We start from the raw sequence: 6000 nt of genomic DNA on the forward strand, positions 1-6000 counted from the left end.
GGACTGATGTTGAAGCTGAAACTCCAATACTCTGGCCACCTGATGTGAAGAGCTGACTCATTGGAAAAGACCCTGATCCTGGGAAAGATTGAGGGCGGGAGGAGAAGGGAACGACAGAGGATGAGATGGTTGGATGTCATCACTGACTTGATGGACATGGGTTTGGGTGGACTCCGGGAGTTGGTGATGGACAGGGAGGCCTGGCATGCTGCGATTCATGGGGTCGCAAAGAGTCGGACATGACTGACTGACTGAACTGAACTAAACTGAACTGAAACATTTGTTGGATTGAATTAGCCATATGATTTCCACTGATTGTAACTGTGACGTTTCTGTGTTGAGAATGCTGTTACTCATTCAGTTCAGTTCAGTCGCTCAGTCGTGTCTGACTCTTTGTGACCCCTTGAACCGCAGCACGCCAGGCCTTCCTGTCCATTGCCAACTCCCGGAGTTCACCCAAACTCATGTCCATCGAGTCAGTGATGCCATCCAGCCATCTCATCCTCTGCCGTCCCCTTCTCCTCCTGTCCCCAATCCCTGCCAGCATCAGAGTCTTTTTCCAGTGAGTCAACGCTTCGCATCAGGTGGCCAAAGTATTGGAGTTTCAGCTTTAGCATCAGTCCTTCAAAGAACACCGTTTTAAATTATCTCAAATAAATACTAGAGATGATCCCACCTTATCCACTTGGCAAATATCTACTCATTCTTTAAGACTCCACTCATGGATTCTTCTTCCCCCAGTATAATTACCCATATTCTCCTTTCATGCACAAGGAGTCATGGATCATCAAAAACATTATCCCTCTCTTACCAGTTTTTCAGAAAGAATCTCTGCGATGCTAGAATTTGAAGTTAAACATTCATAGAAAAATGCATTATAGCAGCCTTTTTTTTAATTTATAGAGGTTATTTATTTATTAAAATTTTATTTTATTTTTAAACTTTACAATATTGTATTGGTTTTGCCAAATATCAAAATGAATCCACCACAGGTATACATGTGTTCCCCATCCTGAACCCTCCTCCCTCCTCCCTCCCCATACCATCCCTCTGGGTCATCCCAGTGCACCAGCCCCAAGCATCCAGTATCATGCATCAAACCTGGACTGGCGACTTGTTTCATACATGATAGTATACATGTTTCAATGCCATTCTCCCAAATCTTCCCACCCTCTCCCTCTCCCACAGAGTCCATAAGACTGTTCTATACATTAGTGTCTCCTTTGCTGTCTCATATACAGGGTTATTGTTCCCATCTTTCTAAATTCCATATATATGCATTAGTATACTGTATTGGTGTTTTTCTTTCTGGATTACTTCACTCTGTATAATAGGCTCCAGTTTCATCCATTTCATTAGAACTGATTCAAATGTATTCTTTTTAATGGCTGAGTAATACTCCATTGTGTATATGTACCACGGCTTTCTTATCCATTCATCTGCTGATGGACATCTAGGTTGCTTCCATGTCCTGGATATTATAAATAGTGCTGCGATGAACATTGGGGTACATGTGTCTCTTTCCCTTCTGGTTTCCTCAGTGTGTATGCCCAGCAGTGGGACTGCTGGATCATAAGGCAGTTCTATTTCCAGTTTTTTAAGGAATCTCCACACTGTTCTCCATAGTGGCTGTACTAGTTTGCATTCCCACCAACAGTGTAAGAGGGTTCCCTTTTCTCCACACCCTCTCCAGCATTTATTGCTTGTAGACTTTTGGATTGCAGCCATTCTGACTGGCGTGAAATGGTACCTCATTGTGGTTTTGATTTGCATTTCTCTGATAATGACTGATGTTGAGCATCTTTTCATGTGTTTGTTAGCCATCTGTATGTCTTCTTTGGAGACATGTTTATTTAGTTCTTTGGCCCATTTTTTGATGGGGTCATTTGTTTTTCTGGAATTGAGCTGTAGGAGTTGCTTATATATTTTTGAGATTAGTTGTTTGTCAGTTGCTTCATTTGCTATTATTTTCTCCCATTCTGAAGGCTGTCTTTTCACCTTGCTAATAGTTTCCTTTGTTGTGCAGAAGCTTTTAAGTTTAATTAGGTCCCATTTGTTTAATTTTGCTTTTATTTCCAATATTCTGGGAGGTGGGTCATAGAGGATCCTGCTGTGATGTATGTCAGAGAGTGTTTTGCCTATGTTCTCCTCTAGGAGTTTTATAGTTTCTGGTCTTACGTTTAGATCTTTAATCCATTTTGAGTTTATTTTTGTGTATGGTGTTAGAAAGTGTTCTAGTTTCATTCTTTTACAAGTGGTTGACCAGTTTTCCCAGCACTACTTGTTAAAGAGATTGTCTTTAATCCAATGTATATTCTTGCCTTCTTTGTCAAAGATAAGGTGTCCATATGTGCGTGGATTTATCTCTGGGCTTTCTATTTTGTTCCATTGATCTATATTTCTGTCTTTGTGCCAGTACCATTCTGTCTTGATGACCGTGGCTTTGTAGTAGAGCCTGTATAGCAGCTTTTTGTAGCCTGTGTTCTACTGAATGTAGTCCTTCAAGGTGTTTCTTGAAAAAGGCATGTACCATCCGATAAAATCTAGAGGTACTGCATTACCACATCACTTGAAGATTTATCACACAGAATACTGTTGTGTGAAGTCAGTTTCAAAAGAAATAAGGAAAACAGTTTAAATTTCTTTGGCTAGGATTGTTTAGCTCTTTTGTCCCAGGACTTCTGTTTTTATTTTTTCCTTTAACTTTATGCCTATTGACATGCCAGGGAATTCCAGTTCCATGAAAAACACTTTGGAAAATGGTAATGATAGGACTAAATGTGGTTTCTTCACACATAATTTGGCAGAATGACTAAGTGTGCATCTGGTCTGGTTTCCTTTATTTTTTTCATATCTCCTTATGCTTTGACTTACTTCTATTCCCAGGGACTACCCAGAGATGTAGGGTAGCAGAATACTCTTATCTCTATTTTATAGAAAGAAAGGAGATTTACTAGGGTTAAGTGGCTTTTCAATGGGCCCCCAGTTGACAGGCAGCAGAGCCGGGGTGACAGCACTGGACTTCAAACCCCTAAAGGGCTTCTTTGGGGTTCCAGCTGCTTCCCATATGGGCATATCAGCTTGGGGAATGCAATATTTATTTCTTTTTCTTTTACTTACAACTTTCATGCCTATTTAATCACAAGGAAACTAGAGTGTTGTCTTTAGAGTCAGACAAAGATAAATCTGGTTTGAAGTCTCAGCTCTTCAATTGGTGTCTGGTGTGCGACTTCTACAAATTACGTCACCTGTCAGAAACTTGGTTTCTTATATAGAAAGAAAGAAGAGTGTTCACTTGTACGGATTTTTGTGAAGTTTCAGATCATGTTCAAAAACCACTTGTCCACTTCCTGGCACAAAGTTACTGTTTGGCAGCTATTCATTCTTCTCCTCTTCTTTCATTCCTGAAGAATCTTAAACATTATGGGAGTGGAAAGCCTCTTTTAATGAAAGCAACTATTTGATACTAAAGCATCTTCAAGCCAAGAAGTCCACTTCTAAAATTCCACATTTTGAAATACTTGACTGGCGTAGAAATCTGATAGCTGCATATCATTATCGGTAGTGATAACAAGTTGAACATTTACAAGGCAGGGGGCAGAGGGGCTTCATATGATGTGAATCCCCTATCACCCCAACCTGATGTTGTAATAAAGTCATCTGGCCTATGTATCCAGCTGAGATGAGGAAGAATCAGATTTTCTGAGAATCACAATAGCTGCCATTTACTGAATATTGGCTACACTAAGGCATTCTTCCATGACCTTTAAGTTTATCATCTCTAACCCTCATAACAACCAAGCAATGTAAATATCATTAGTCATTTTTTATAACCCTCTTATAGATGTTATGATGACAATTCAGATTTCCTAGCTATTCCAATTATGCATCATTATCTATGTAGATGTATGTTAGTCACTCAGTTGTGTCTGATTCTTTGCAACCCCATGGACTGTAGACCACCAGGCTCCTCTGTCCATGGAACTCACATATATTTCTACACACCTGACCAAGAGCATCTAGGAATAGAATTGAGTGTCAAAAGCTATGGTCATTTAAAATTCTGATAGATTCTACCAATTTGCTCTCCAAAAAGAGTTGTGCAAAATTAATACTCCTCAACAATGAATGAGTATGACTTTTCTCTGGCAGTGAAAAATGAAAGTGTTAGTTGCTCAGTTGTGTTTGACTCTTTGCGACCCCGTGGACTAAAGCCCACCAAGCTCCTCTGTCCGTGGAATTATCCAGGAAAGAATACTGGAGTGGGTTGCGATTTCCTTCTCCAGGGGATCTTCCTAACCCAGGGATCAAACCCAGGTCTCCCACATTTGTAGGCAGATTTTTTACTATCTGAGCCACCAGGGAAGCCCTAGCAGTACTGTTTATTATCCACTTTAAAAGTTTTTCCAAATTAATGGGTAAAAATGATACCCTATCAAGGATGTTTAAATTTGTATTTCTTAAGTTGTGAGGTTTAGTAACTTTTTAAATGTATTTTGAACATGTAGTGTTCTTTTTCTTTCGACTACATGTTATATAGCCTTTTCTTTGGAGTTGTCTGTCTTTTTGGTTGTGGAAGACAACTTGACTTGTTAAGCATTTGGCAAATATCTTTGTTCATTTAAAACAAACTGAAGACAATCTAGTGAAAGTGTTAGTCGTGTCTGACTCTTTGCAATCTAGTCATGTCCAACTCTTTGCAATCCCATGGACTGTAGCCTGCCAGGCTTCTCTGTCCATGGAATTCTCCAGGCAAGAATACTGGCGTGGATAACCATTCCCTTCTCCAGGGAATCTTCCTGACCCAAGAATCAAACCCAGGTCTCCTGCATTGCAGGCAGATTCTTTACTATCTGAGCCACCAGGGAAGCCCTAATCAATCTGATTTTGTCAATGGGAAATAAGTTCATAATTTATGATATATCCATACAATGGGATTCCATGCAGTTATTAAAAAGGAAAGGGAGATTGTCTGCACTGATTTGCAAAGATGCCCAAGATATGTTGCTAAATAGACTAGACAATGGCCGAATTATATGTATAATAGACTCCCCACTACATCATTTATGTATACACATATATGTGTGTGCTTAGTCACTAAGTTATGTCCAACTTTTTGTTACTCCATGGACTACAGCACACCAGGCTCCCCTGTCCATGGGATTTTCCAGACAAGTATATTGGACTGGGTTGCCATTTCCTCCTCCAGGGAGTCCTCCTGAGCCAGGGATTGAACCCAAGTCTCCTATGTCTCCAGTATTGGCAGGCAGGTTTTTCACCACTACATCACCTGAGAAGCCATGTATACATGTATACATGTTTGTAAATCTCTGGATAACAAAGAGACATGGATGTGAATGCTTCTGGTAAATATAAATGGAGATGAAAAAACAGTAACTTACTTTTCAGTTTTTGTACAAATGAGCAAATGTTATTTTTTTTTCATTTTTATTTTTTTAATTTAAATTTATTTATTTTAATTAGAGGCTAATTATTTTACAATATTGTATTGGTTATTTTTATAATAAAAATAATTAGTAACTTTGCAAAACTGATTTTTAAAAGTCACTTCCTTTTTAGGTAATAGAGTTGGTAACAGGTCAGCCAGGCTCCCCTTTCTACACTATGCTGCCCCGAGCAGAATCAAGGCTTTTCTGCAATACATTGACATTTCCAGTGGCAGGCTGTCATGGCCTGCTTTCACCAAGACAAAGGGAAACCTCTGTGAGAGGTGGGAAGAACCATGGGGTGGAGGGTGGGAGGCAGAAGAGTGATCTGAAGATGCAGCGTCATGAGTGATGAGGTGCATGTTTCTTCTCTTACTCATGATGATGATACTACATTATCATAAAACCGAGGCTTTTCAGAAACTATGTTTTCAAGGCTGAGGTCAAGGTACCTCTATTGCGAGGAAGAACAAATAGACAGGAGGGGGCAACTTTTCTAGAAAGGAGAAATGAGGTTAGGGCCAGAAGCGGAAGTTAAGTGAATCATGGGCTG

The sequence above is a fragment of the Bubalus kerabau genome, chromosome 6 (assembly GCF_029407905.1).
Source record: "Bubalus kerabau isolate K-KA32 ecotype Philippines breed swamp buffalo chromosome 6, PCC_UOA_SB_1v2, whole genome shotgun sequence".
In the NCBI taxonomy this organism is placed as follows: Eukaryota; Metazoa; Chordata; class Mammalia; order Artiodactyla; family Bovidae; genus Bubalus; species Bubalus kerabau.